This window comes from Andrographis paniculata, unplaced genomic scaffold (genome assembly GCF_009805555.1).
Source record: "Andrographis paniculata isolate CXL003 unplaced genomic scaffold, ASM980555v1 Contig82END, whole genome shotgun sequence".
NCBI classification, from domain to species: Eukaryota; Viridiplantae; Streptophyta; class Magnoliopsida; order Lamiales; family Acanthaceae; genus Andrographis; species Andrographis paniculata.
Window position 1 is genome coordinate 4236440 of NW_026137620.1, and position 12647 is coordinate 4249086.

Consider the following 12647-nt stretch of genomic DNA (forward strand, 5'->3'; position numbering starts at 1 on the left):
TTGAAAACGTGACTTTGTCGCCACCAATGCTTAGTGTGATTTTTCCTTGCATGATATTGATATTAGCTTGAGCGGTGGCCAGGAAAGATCTTCCCAATAAAATTGGAATTTTTTCGCGACCTTCCCTCAGTTCCATGATAATAAAATCTACATAGAAGATAAATTTGTTTACTTGCACCAATACATCGTGAATAATCCATTTCGGGAGTCTTATTGATTTATCTGCAAGTTGAATTACAATTCCACAAGGCTCAAGCTTATAAAGCCCTAATTTACAAAAAAAAACAAAAAAGACATAAGGTTGATACTAGCTCCTAAGTCACATAATGCCTTAATTGGTTTCAGATTTCCTATAGTACAAATAATGATAAAACTCCCAGGATCACTAAGTTTCTTTGGTAGCTCCTCATTGAACATAGCACTGCACACACCCTCCAGCTACACTGTTAAATCCACTTCAGGCATTTGTCACTTTCTACTGATTATATCTTTTATAAATTTAGCGTATTGTAGAATTTGCAGCAAAGCATCAACAAATGAAATAGTGACAATAAGATTATGGAAAGTGTGCACAAACATTTCAAAATCCTTGGAAGTGTCCTTTCTCCCGAACCTAGCTGGAAAGCAGGCCCTAGCTATCGCTAGGGATAACTTCTTTTTTTTACTAAGATGGTATCCGAGCAGCTTGTGTCGCTCGTGGCTCAGTTGGACGAATTTCCTCGTTTGGCATTTGGTTAATATCATCCTGTACAGGTAATGTATTTAAAACAAAAGGGGAGGAATAGAGATTAGTACCTTTCAGGCAGTGGCGGAGAAGATATTCGCTTCCCTTTCCTAGTTTCTATAGCCTTCGCTTGATTCGAGATAGTCTCAACTATCCCGGGCAACGTTCCATTCTTGCTTCAGCTTCAGTGCCTCAGCTATCTGCCTTACCTGCGTTTTTAACATTTTGATCGAGGCAGATGTATTTCTTTGGAACTCCTAGTTTTCCAGTTCAGTATTTCTCTATAGTTTTTCCAGACTCAGCGGCTGATTAGTCGCTTTGGGAGGCTAGGAAAAAACAGGTGCCTGCTATGAAAAGTGGGGGTGTCTGAAAGTATTTCTTTTGCAGATAATATCCCCCTTGATAGTATTTTTACGCAGTGAATTGTTGTGGCTGATGAAATTTTTGTTGAGGGCGTGGACCGACAGGCCTTTGGGGTTGCCATGGAGAAGACCTCCGCTGGGTTCTGAGTCTGCTCAGCTGAGCTCTCAGCAACCTATGGGCTAGAGTGGTCTACATAAGCGCACTTCTTGTTGACCAAGACATCATTTATTACCTTTTTTTTTATTACCATTGAGATCCTGCTTCACGAGCTTAACCAACTCTTTAACCTGGACAAACAAGTTGTCTATCCTTGCATTCTGTGAAACAGTAGCAGGAACCTGTTAAAGACCCCTTGATGGCTTTGACATGCTTGTCTCTATCCAACTAGTCTGATTGGCGGCCATCATTTCAATCAATGCCCTCGCTTCAGAAGCGCACCGCCCCATCAGCGACCTACCCGCCGCTGCATCCGGAGACATCCTTAACTTTGGAGAAATCCGTGAATTTAAAATTTGGAGCCTCATGAAGTCATAAATCTCATAGTGAGGGCAGTTATGGAGCATCTGCTTGTAGTGGCTCCAAGCTTTGCGCAGAGTCTCATTACCAACCATCTTGAAACTCAGGACTTCATTCATTTGACTGATGGTTTTGGAAATAAGATGGTATTTTCTCACGAAGGCCTGGCGCTGCTTCCTTGAATGTTCCAGGAACTGGATAGAGGTTATCAAATCACTTCCTGGTTTCTCCTGGTAAAGAAAATGGAAATAGAATTAGTTTGGCAGCGTCCTCCATGATGCCATGCGATTTCGAGGTGGCAACGATCTTGTTGAGGTTCTGAAGATGCTCATACGGGCTTTCATTGAGCAGCCCATAAAACTGGCTCTAATTGGCCAGGCTTACTAGGCTAGCTTCACCTCATAATTGCCAGAGGCTCTGGGTGTAGAACTTGTAATTAAGGTATTATTCAGAAAAGACTGATACTGAACGCCCATCGGGACTTCAACAAGTGGGCGATCAGCAGCCCTGTGTCCCTAAAATTGCCTCTGGATGGGCTCAATAGTAGGTGGATGGGGAGCGATGGCAACGGGAGTCGCAGCGGAGCGAGCGGGCATGAGTCGCTTGGGCAGCCATAAACGCGGCCTGTGCAGCTTGAGCCTGCTCGACCTGAGCGAGATGCACTTGCATTCCAGCTATTCCCTACTGAATGCTAGTCAGAGTCCTAACGAGTTGCTTTTCAGTAGCCGTCAGGAAATGGGGATTAGTAGAGGGCTGGACTATAGTGGGGATCTAGAGTGGCACTTCCTGTGACGATGCAGATGTGGCAGAGTTAGACGAAGTCCCAACAACAGTCTGGAAAGCTGGAACAACAATGGCAGAAGCAACGGCATCTCCGTTGTTGGAAATTATCCTTTCTCTAGTGATTTCTCAGAACAGATGCTCTGTGTGCGAGAGGAAGAAGTATGACTGGTTTCACAATGAAAACACTTAGGACCCTCGAATTTAAGATTTCCACATCAAAAAGAAAGTTAGTACAACGATAGAAATTGAAGTAATTACAAAATACAAAATATAAGGTAAATTATGGAGCATCACTAGATTAATTCAAGACTTAATTCTTGAGTTTAACATCCCCGGAAACGGCGCCAAATTATGATACATTGTGATTTGATGATATTCAAAATTATAGTAGAGAATTTCGTATGAATTTCTTGGATGGAATATGTATTTATAGACATGTTCATATATGAAAGGTGAAAATGAAGTTGTAGACCCTACATCACTCTATCACGATTGTTTATACTCTTTAACTAGTGAGTTTACAGGTCAAACACAGTGATTTTAAGTCACGAAATTCAAATAAAGAATTGAAATACTGGTGACATACAGGGAAAAACGGTAAGATGGCTCATTTGTGAGCGAACCAGAGTAACTAAGGCAGAAAGTAAAGGAAAACAAGTAAAGCTGAGTGATTTAGAGTGTATGCAGTGGAGGCAGTGCGCGAGTGATTAATGCAACAAGAGCGTTTGTGAGCAGAGGCGAGGATTATAATTATAATGTATGATAATAGGTGAGCGGTGGGGGCGCTCAGAATATGTTGTGTCTGATCTGTATGTTAAAAGATGGCAAGATTCTCATGGATGAAGTGAACAAATGAAGAATGTGAATTAGCAAAACATATACTTATAAGACATAACGACATAAAAAGTAAGTGTAACTACATAAAAACTATTAAAACAGAAAACGACTTTGATGGTACTTGACCTTAAGGGATTTACAACAAGACTTTAATGACGCCCAGAATCAGAACATTATACGTAAGAAAATCTACTGTCACTAAAATTTCTGTGGCCTAATAAATTCACGCCTATGCCTAGTAAATTATCCCGATCTCTGTCTCATTAGTGGTTTTATCCTTGTGTTATATGATATATCTTTGAATAATATTGATGTCATGATTGATGATGGGTATTAGATATTGATTGTTTTTTTGGGTAAACTGATTTTTTAGTCCCGTAACTGGACCCCCTTATCATTTTAGTCCTGTAAGTGGAGCCTGTCGCAAACTAGTCCCATAAGTGAAAAATTTTTGCTGTTTTAGTCTCCGGCACCGGAGACGCCCGCATGGCTCGCCGGAGGTGACGTGTCCGCCAGGTGTCCCGCTAGGTCAGCGACACCTGGCGGACACGTGGATTTATTTTTATTTCATTTATTTTTTTAATTTTTTTAATTATTTTAACTGGACCAAATAAAAAAAATAAAAAAATACAAATAAAATTAAAAATAAATTAAAAATAAATTTAAAAAATGAAAAAAAAAAATCCACGTGTCCGCCAGGTGTCGTTGACCTGGCGGGACACCTGGCAGACACGTCACCTCCGGCGAGCCACGCGGGCGTCTCCGGCGCCGGAGGACTAAAACAACAAAAATTCTTCACTTATGGGACTAGTTTACGACAGGCTCCATTTATGGGACTAAAATGATAAAGAAGTCCAGTTATGAGACTAAAAAAACAGTTTACCCTTGTTTTTTTATATTCGTTAACTAGTTCGTTTGAGCATTTTTCACAAGCGTGGACTGTCAGTCAAAATGATTATTTGTTTCTTAATCAATTGTAGAATAATGAAAATATGGTCGATCCACAAAGACTGCGATTGTATTTCTTTGGTTGATTATTTATTTAAAATAGGGGCTTTTCAATCAAGAATTAGAATAACTATCCTAAGAAAATTTAATTAAACCAATTAAAGTCAAGCAACCAAGAAAAGAATTCAAAATGAGTTATCAAGAAATAAACATTTCTAGTCCAAGGATCGGATGAAAAGTTAGATAATGGATCTGATCATCGAATTAAATAATATATTCAATCAATTAATAAATTAGTTATAGGTGTTTGATACGATTGAACAACCAATTTTTTCTAACTTTGTCGGTGGCAACGGTACGACTAATTAACCACTCTCTAATTGAAAGAATTAAACTAGGTACTACCATAGTAAAAAACTCCAATTGAAAATAGCGCGAGAAAAAGCTAATTCAAATAATTAATCAATTACGAAATATTTCTTATTCGATCATGCAATTTCTAGGCTAAGCGTGTTAACCTATTTACTACTTCATCAGATAAATACACAATTAAGGATGCAATTATTCAATTAGCACACAATCAATAGACAGACTTAAAACTTGGCCACAATAATAAATCACATCTAATGATTGTAAATATAGAACATATAAATTGCACAAATACCAATTAATTGAAAAATTCAATTAAAACCAAAACCATCTCACAAATCCATAATCCAAGAATTCAATCAAACCTTAGACAAACTAAGAAATTAGCTACTAAACATGACTAGAAATTGAAAACAAATAAATTCTACTTGAAAGAAGATAAAGAAGAGTTGCACAACCGTCATGATCGCTCCAGCCATCGTGCACGTTCTGGCTTTCTTGCCAAGATGATTCTTTGATTTTTTTTTCTCATTTTTTTGATAAAAACGCTATGCAGCCCCCCCTCCGAATAGGGTTTGAATTTTTTTTTTTTAATTTTTTTCTTCAGAATTTTTTACTTGTATGAAATTCCAATTTTATTCTTCAAGTTTTGGCTTATCCAAACTCTCTCTAGGCATAGGCATGCTTAAATCTAAGCAATAATCTGAAATTTTTCCAAATATCTCCCATTTATTCCATTCCTAACACAAAATCAAATTCGACCAAAAATTAGTAGGAACAACTCAAATTTATAGTGAATACACGCAATTAACGTACAAAAAGTTAGATGAACAATAAGTTCATCAATCCCCCAACACCTAGACTATGCTTGCCTTCAAGCATGTTACAAAATGTGCATAAAACTAACCTTCAAGTCCGGATCATGCCAAATTCAACCAACCTCACAAGGGAAAAGTGTATGCACTCAACACTCCAATAAAACAAGAGGCTAATTATCACTCGACTTGCATAATAGAAAATGATTAGTCCATAGACTTGCATAGAAATCAAGTCTCCTTGATTATTATAAGAATCAAATGCAAAAATCAAAGGGTCTTTTCAAGGGTTGTAACGGGGCTTTTGGTTGGGATAGGAAAAAAGCATATAACGGCTAAGTATCAACAATACATATTAAGTTCATCATATAGCATATGCATTTTCGATTTCATATTCAAAATGAAGTGCCTCAATCTAAACCAAGAACTACTCTCTCAGAAATACAAACACTCCCCAAACATCAAACCATCTATGTTTTTACTATATATATTATTATTTATTTTGTTTTTTGGGTGCACGATTTTTTTTGGGCACCTATTGTTTTGTGTTTTTTTTATGCAACTCTTTTTTTTTTTCTTTTTTTGGTGCACTTTTTAAATAAATATATATTTTTGCTAGTCAATCGAAATAATTTTTACCAATAAGCAAAACAAATTTGATTTTCAACATTTCTTCCTTTGTTTAAACCTTCATAATGTCTAATAGCAATAACTATAAGTGACGAACTCAAAATGCATTATCAACAACAGGTTCAAATAATCGGCTATAGAATATGGGGTTAAATATTTTTCAACGAAAAGAGGGTGAAAGGCTCGGGGGTTCACTAGATGATAGATGAGGGGTAGGAAATATATTGGCCAAGTGAGGTAATCCTATTGTGCCCTTATCATATTAATTGTTAGTTTAAATGGGTATTGAGAGAATAAAATCTACCGTGAAACCGAGTCGAGGATGGATCATCTTTCCAAAAAATTAGTTACGCCCCGGTAGCGCTTCTGGTGGCTGGCATTCTAACTCAAAGATAAAATAATTTCCATCTCCAATGAGAGTGACACCTCTGATTGTTGGAGCTCTGACGAACAAAGCGAGAAAGGAACTGAGCTGGGGAGCTTGCCAGAAAGCTAGAAAAGAGGAGAGAAGGATGAGAGTTGTTGGTGTGTTTAGAATGAATGGGGGAGACCCTTTATATAGGTGTCTCCACTCGGCCAATATGGCAGGGGATCAATTAAGATCATAATTACGACCTTAATTATCGATGTAATTTATTCTAAATTCAAACCCTCTCTTTGAAGCAGTCATAATTGATTCTAATAACAAACTTTCCGTTTGTGATGGTCGTAACTTATTCTAATTTCAAACCTTCCATTTGAAACGGTTGTAATTTATTCTAATTTTAAACCTTTCGTTTGAGATTATAATAAATCCATCCAATGGATAATATTTTATCCAAATAATACTGCGACTTAGGCCATATACACGAGTTTAATTTAGGGCTGCACAATTTGGTTTGTCTCGAGACAGAAAAAATAGCCTATATATCAACCAAGCCCTATATACAATAAATAAATAATACATTGGCCCGTCGCATTTCACTCATCAATTAATCGGTTGCATAAATAACCAATTATCCAACATTAATCACATCGACTATTTGAATCGTGTTCAACATGCATAACTATGCAAGTTCTAGCAATGAAATCCAAAAGCAATATTCACACCATCAAAGAATAAAACTCATTTAAGATGAATTCTTATATAGGCTCAAAACTCACATAGGTATTCAAACTAGTCGAACATGGCACAATCTAATCTAAATTCATCGGCAAATCAACAAAAATCCCGGTGCAAGCAACAATGCACATAAAAGTCTATCTACACATAGGCAACATGCAAATGGCATTAAACCTCCCCCCTCCCCCCCCTCCACACCTAAACTAAACATAGTCCTCAATGTAAAACAAAGAGAAAAATAAAGCACATAAAAGGAGGGGAAACGATACTGCCTTGAATCACGGTACGGGAGGATGCACACTTTTATTGAGGAGATTGGCAGGACATGGACCTCAAAACAAGTCCGAGGTCATGTCGTAAGGCTCAAAGTTTAACCTCTATGGAGTCAAGGCGGGCATAAACATCACGATCATGTGAGGTTTATGAATACATAGCAGGTTTGAGCACTAGCAAAATGTTCATCCTCTTTAGAATGGCCGTATCCAAAGGTTCCATCACACAAGCAACATGCAAAGACAAAGAATTGAGATTATCATCAGAAACCGAATCAATGAGGCCTAAGTTCAACGTCAATAAAGTAATGTAGGAGCCCAAGACAAGATGTCGAGTAGGCGATCCTAAGACAGACTCAAATTGAGTAGGCAGCCAATACCCAAGGTTGACCTTTTTTTTTTTTTTTTTTATTTGACATGCACCACAAAAAGAACAACTCAACTTTACTCACTACATTAGATGTATCTTTTCTACCGGAAAAATTGTAAGCTAAGAAGCGATGAATGTATTTAAATTCAAGACTCTTAAGCTTGCTTGGTTTTGACTCCCTAGGGTTATAAATTGTAGAATCGATAGCTTATGATCGGCAATAGAATGGTGAAATTCTTGACCCATCAAACGGAATCGAATAACGTTAGGAGTATGCACAGTAAACTCAGAAGGAAGTTTAAATTCAAATGTTGAAAAAATTTCAATGTTAATTAAGTGATAGGAGAAAAATCTAAGGACAACAAAGAACTCCACCAGATATGAGCGAAATAAGTCCTAACGTCCTTAAGTATATCCAAACTAAGTAAAGTAGGACTATGCAATTTCTTGCAAGGAATTATCTTACGATGACAACTAGAAGCACGAGACTATCGATCCTTATCAAAAGAATTAGAAAAGCTAATTCTTCATATGCTTCATTCCAAATTCAAGTCTCATAAAAATTTTAGGGTATTTGTATAATGAGTTTGAAAACTTTTTGTCTTGCCAGTACATTCAATTCAGACTAGATCATATCTTTCTGTTTTGTCTAACTTTTTTTTTTTTTTTTCTGATATTCACCAATTGATCTACTTTTAGGATCCTCGTTATTATCCATTGAATCAAGTGCTACATTATATGCAAAATTATTATCTATAATTATGTCTTTTCGCTTCCAATGCTTTCTAGTAGTACTATAATTTATTGAATTTTTAATAATTTCATTCTCTTTAGAGGAATTTTATCATCGTCAATTTCTTTAGAAAGTTTATTATGATCAACTTCTTCAGGAATTTGAACCATGTTACTATTCATTTCGTGAGAATTTTGATTGACATTCAATAAATCCTTAACCATTTCATTTGTTTCTCTTGTTTCGAGGATTTTTATCTTTGGAACCTACATGTATGCCACGCTTCAGGTATGCATTTAATTCATTAGCACTTTGCATTTTCCTTTCAGATAAAATATTTTAGCTGATGTCTTCTTTGCAGCTATAGGTGATTTGGTACCCTATTGACATCGCAAAAAACATCAGGTAACTGATTTACTATACCCTGCAACTGTACAATTCGTTGTACTTTTAATTCATTTTAGATATTACGAGGATCAAGAAAATTGAAAGTTACTTTCCAAATAATTTTCTTTTTCAATTGTACATTTTCTATCCCTGAAGTCAGGATATGTGACTCGTTAAAATGTCAATTACAAAATCAAGCCATAAACAAATTACTAGTTAATGGTTCAAGATATTTAGTAATAGATGATAATTCATACCCGAAATATATCCCCAATCACCATTGGAGGCCCATTTTTGTGCGGTGGACTACTGGCGTATAAACTGCGCACCCAAATGTTCGCAAATATAAAATATTGGACTTTTCATTGTACACTTATTGTACTAGGGAGTAGCTATGATAGCTTGTCGGCCTTAATCTTATTAGTATTGCTACATGTAAAAGTGCATGCCCCCAAGCATATACGGAAAATTTAGATTTCATCAACATAGGTCTTGCAATCAATTGTAGTATGTTTATAAGTGATTCAACGATATCATTTTGAGTATGTACATATGATACATGAGGCTCAATATTAATTCCAATAAACATGCAATAATCATCAAATATTTTTGATAAATATTCATCAGCATTATGAAGACAATTTTTTTTTATTGGGTGATCTAAAAATTGTGCTCGTAATTCAAATATTGAGCATGCAACCCCGTAAATGCCAAATTGCGGGTAGAGAATACATACATGTGACCATCGAATAGATGAATTACTAAGCACCATAAAATATTTGTATGGTTTGCATGGTGAATCTATTGGCCCGCACATATCACTGTGAATCATTCTAAAAATACAGGGTGTTCAGTCTCCACTTTTACTGGTGATGGTCTAGTTATTAACTTCCATTTTTAGCAAACAACACATTTTATCTCATTTGTATTTAATACTCATTGATTTTTCAAAGTATGACAATGAATATTTTCAATAATTCGTCTCATCATAATATTATCGGGATGTCCAAGCTGATCATATAGCAAACAATAAAATATGTAGAGTTCTATCCCAGCAAATATGTTTCAATTGAATTCAAATTTGTGTATTATAAGTCGGAAAACAATGAAGACAATTTTTCGGTACATAATTTATCCATCGATGAATTTTGTAATCAATAAAATTCTTTGTCTCATTTGACGTCTCAATATGATATCCATTTATGCCAATATTACTAAAACTTAGAAAATTTCTTTGAGATTTGCTAAAAAATAGTGCATTTAGAATGTCAAGTTTTACTCTTTTTGGAAAAATACTATTGCTCTTCTCGAACCCTCATTCAATTTCACACTACCATCTATGGTATTAACATGAATTTTTCTGAACTTCGGGTTGGTGAAATATTTCCTATATTTCATGATAGTGTGCATTGATGCACGCACTATATATAAAACAAAAATTGTCTTCGGTGTTAGTAATTATAGTACGTTCAGAATTCATATTCATTTCTTGTGAAAGAAATATCAAAAAATAAAGATATAAGTAATTTTTTTAAAAAAAAATTCACAGCTTTTATATTAATACAAAATATGAAAGAAAAAATAATTACATATAAGGGATACCATACATATATTATCACATTGCACTATCAGAATTATCAAAATATAAATTATTGGAAATTTTAAAATATGCACATTCATGATACAAAATATATGATATTGAGGGTTTTCAAAATATGCACCTTTAAGGTGCTTAATATACACCATTGGGAATTTTTAAAATATGAACCATCAAGATTCTTAAAATATATAAACCGTTGGGGTTATAGAAATTGTACCTTCATGGTACATAAGAATCACACATCTAATTGTCTGTTAATAATCAAATTATCATTACTATTAGCATTAATTTCAGATAAATTTATTTATTGGCTTCTTCAGATGTCTTTTTTTTTATCATGACCAGCGGAGAAATTCAAACATTTATGTTAGTTACAATTGTATTAAAATAAATAATTAAATAAATATCTTAAAATTTTGGCATAACTTCCGTAGCACTTTGATATCCACTTATTGTACAAAACTTCAAAATAAAATTTATTTCAAAAACATTTTTTTGCAAATATTTTGAATAACTCAAAAAATACACAAAAAAATATTATTTTTATATTAGCACATCCTCGATAGAACCTGGTGATATAAAATATTATGTAATATATACATATATCAATAAGATCATAAAGTATTATATATATAATATAAAAAGTATATGCAATATATATACAAAATATGTAATATATGTATATATCTAGAGAGAGAAATGAAGGGGATAGAAAATGGAATAAAAGCATCTCCTTTATTAATTTGCATGAAGCAACATATTTATACGTATTACTAGGGGCGAATTTTAGGCGACTCTGGGATCCTCTTCTCAGCCCGACGGGGCTATTTTCGTCTGTTTCCCTCCGCCGTGGTCGCTGTCCGGTGTTCTCCTCTCCGGCGCCGGACCCCTTCTCCAACTAAAGTTCTGTTCTGGTTTGTTTTGGTATCTCAGACTGGTGGCCCGCTGTTCGTCGTGAAGCTAGGGCTGGCACTGGTCGGCGCTCCGGTGTCTTCTCCAGCTGGTGACTTGGCCGATTCCGACCGGTTCTGGCCGCTTGACGCTCCCTGGAGCTTGTGGAAGGTTCCTTCGTTGCTAGTGGATGCTCTCTTGGCTATCTGGTGTCTTCTTCCTTCTCTTGTGAGTTTCTCTCGTCCTTCAATTCAATTGATTTGTGGTAGGGTGAAAACTTTTTCGTTACCTGGTTACTTACAAATATTGGTTTGGAGTGCATCTATCCTTCGGTGAAGTGTTCTTGTGAAGCTCTCTATTATCATTCCCCTGGTTTATTTCCAGTGGGGTGATTCTCATCCCTGCTGTTCAGATGGATAAACCAGAGACTACATTTCCCCCTCAAGTTGTTTCAAATGCCTTATACCAAATCTGGCTACTATAAGTCGATAAGGATTGGGGATATGGGCTCCTCAGATACTTTTATCCCCGAAACCTGGGTTTTAAAGCCATTGAAGAAATTTTCATGACATGGCCTGCTCCTGTAGAGGTTTTTCCAGATTCCAGGGGCTGAACGGTTTTCAAATTTGGTAGCAATAAGGATCTACTCTCAATGTTTAAGGGTTGCCCTTACATGAAATATGGATGTTCACGCATGTTAAAGACTATGCCACGTTGGTTTTTCTTATATGATGATTCAATTTTCAAATCTTCCCCGGTGTGGGCTCGTCTCTATGGCCTTCCTCTAGAATTTTGGACTGCGGAAGGGCTTAGTAGGATTTTTTTATGGATTGGAACCCCTATTGCCTTGGATAAAATCACTTGTAATAGGCACAACCTCTTATACGCTTAGGTTTTTGTTGAAGTCGATGTTACCACAACCCTTGTTGATAAAATGGAAGTTTGGATTGAGAAAGGAAGATCCTGCAGTTCGGAGGACCAAAGGAAAGCTCGTCTCCAATCAATTGTTGTTTCCCGTCGCAGGCCACAACTCTATAAGAAACCTTCTCGCCCTCCTCCCTCGATGATTCGGCCCCTACTCAGAAGCATCCTCTACCTACTGGAGGGCTGCAAACCTCTAACAGATTTAGCTCCCTGGAAGAACCTCATGTTGGTGAATCATAAGATATTCCATATTTGACACAAACTTATCCCATCCTTGAATGTGCAAATGAATTCCTGGCCCTTGCACCTGCTCCTGTCGAAAATAGGGATACCCTAGAATCCTTCATTCCAGAAACTAATCGTAGTGAATTAGATGCCAATCT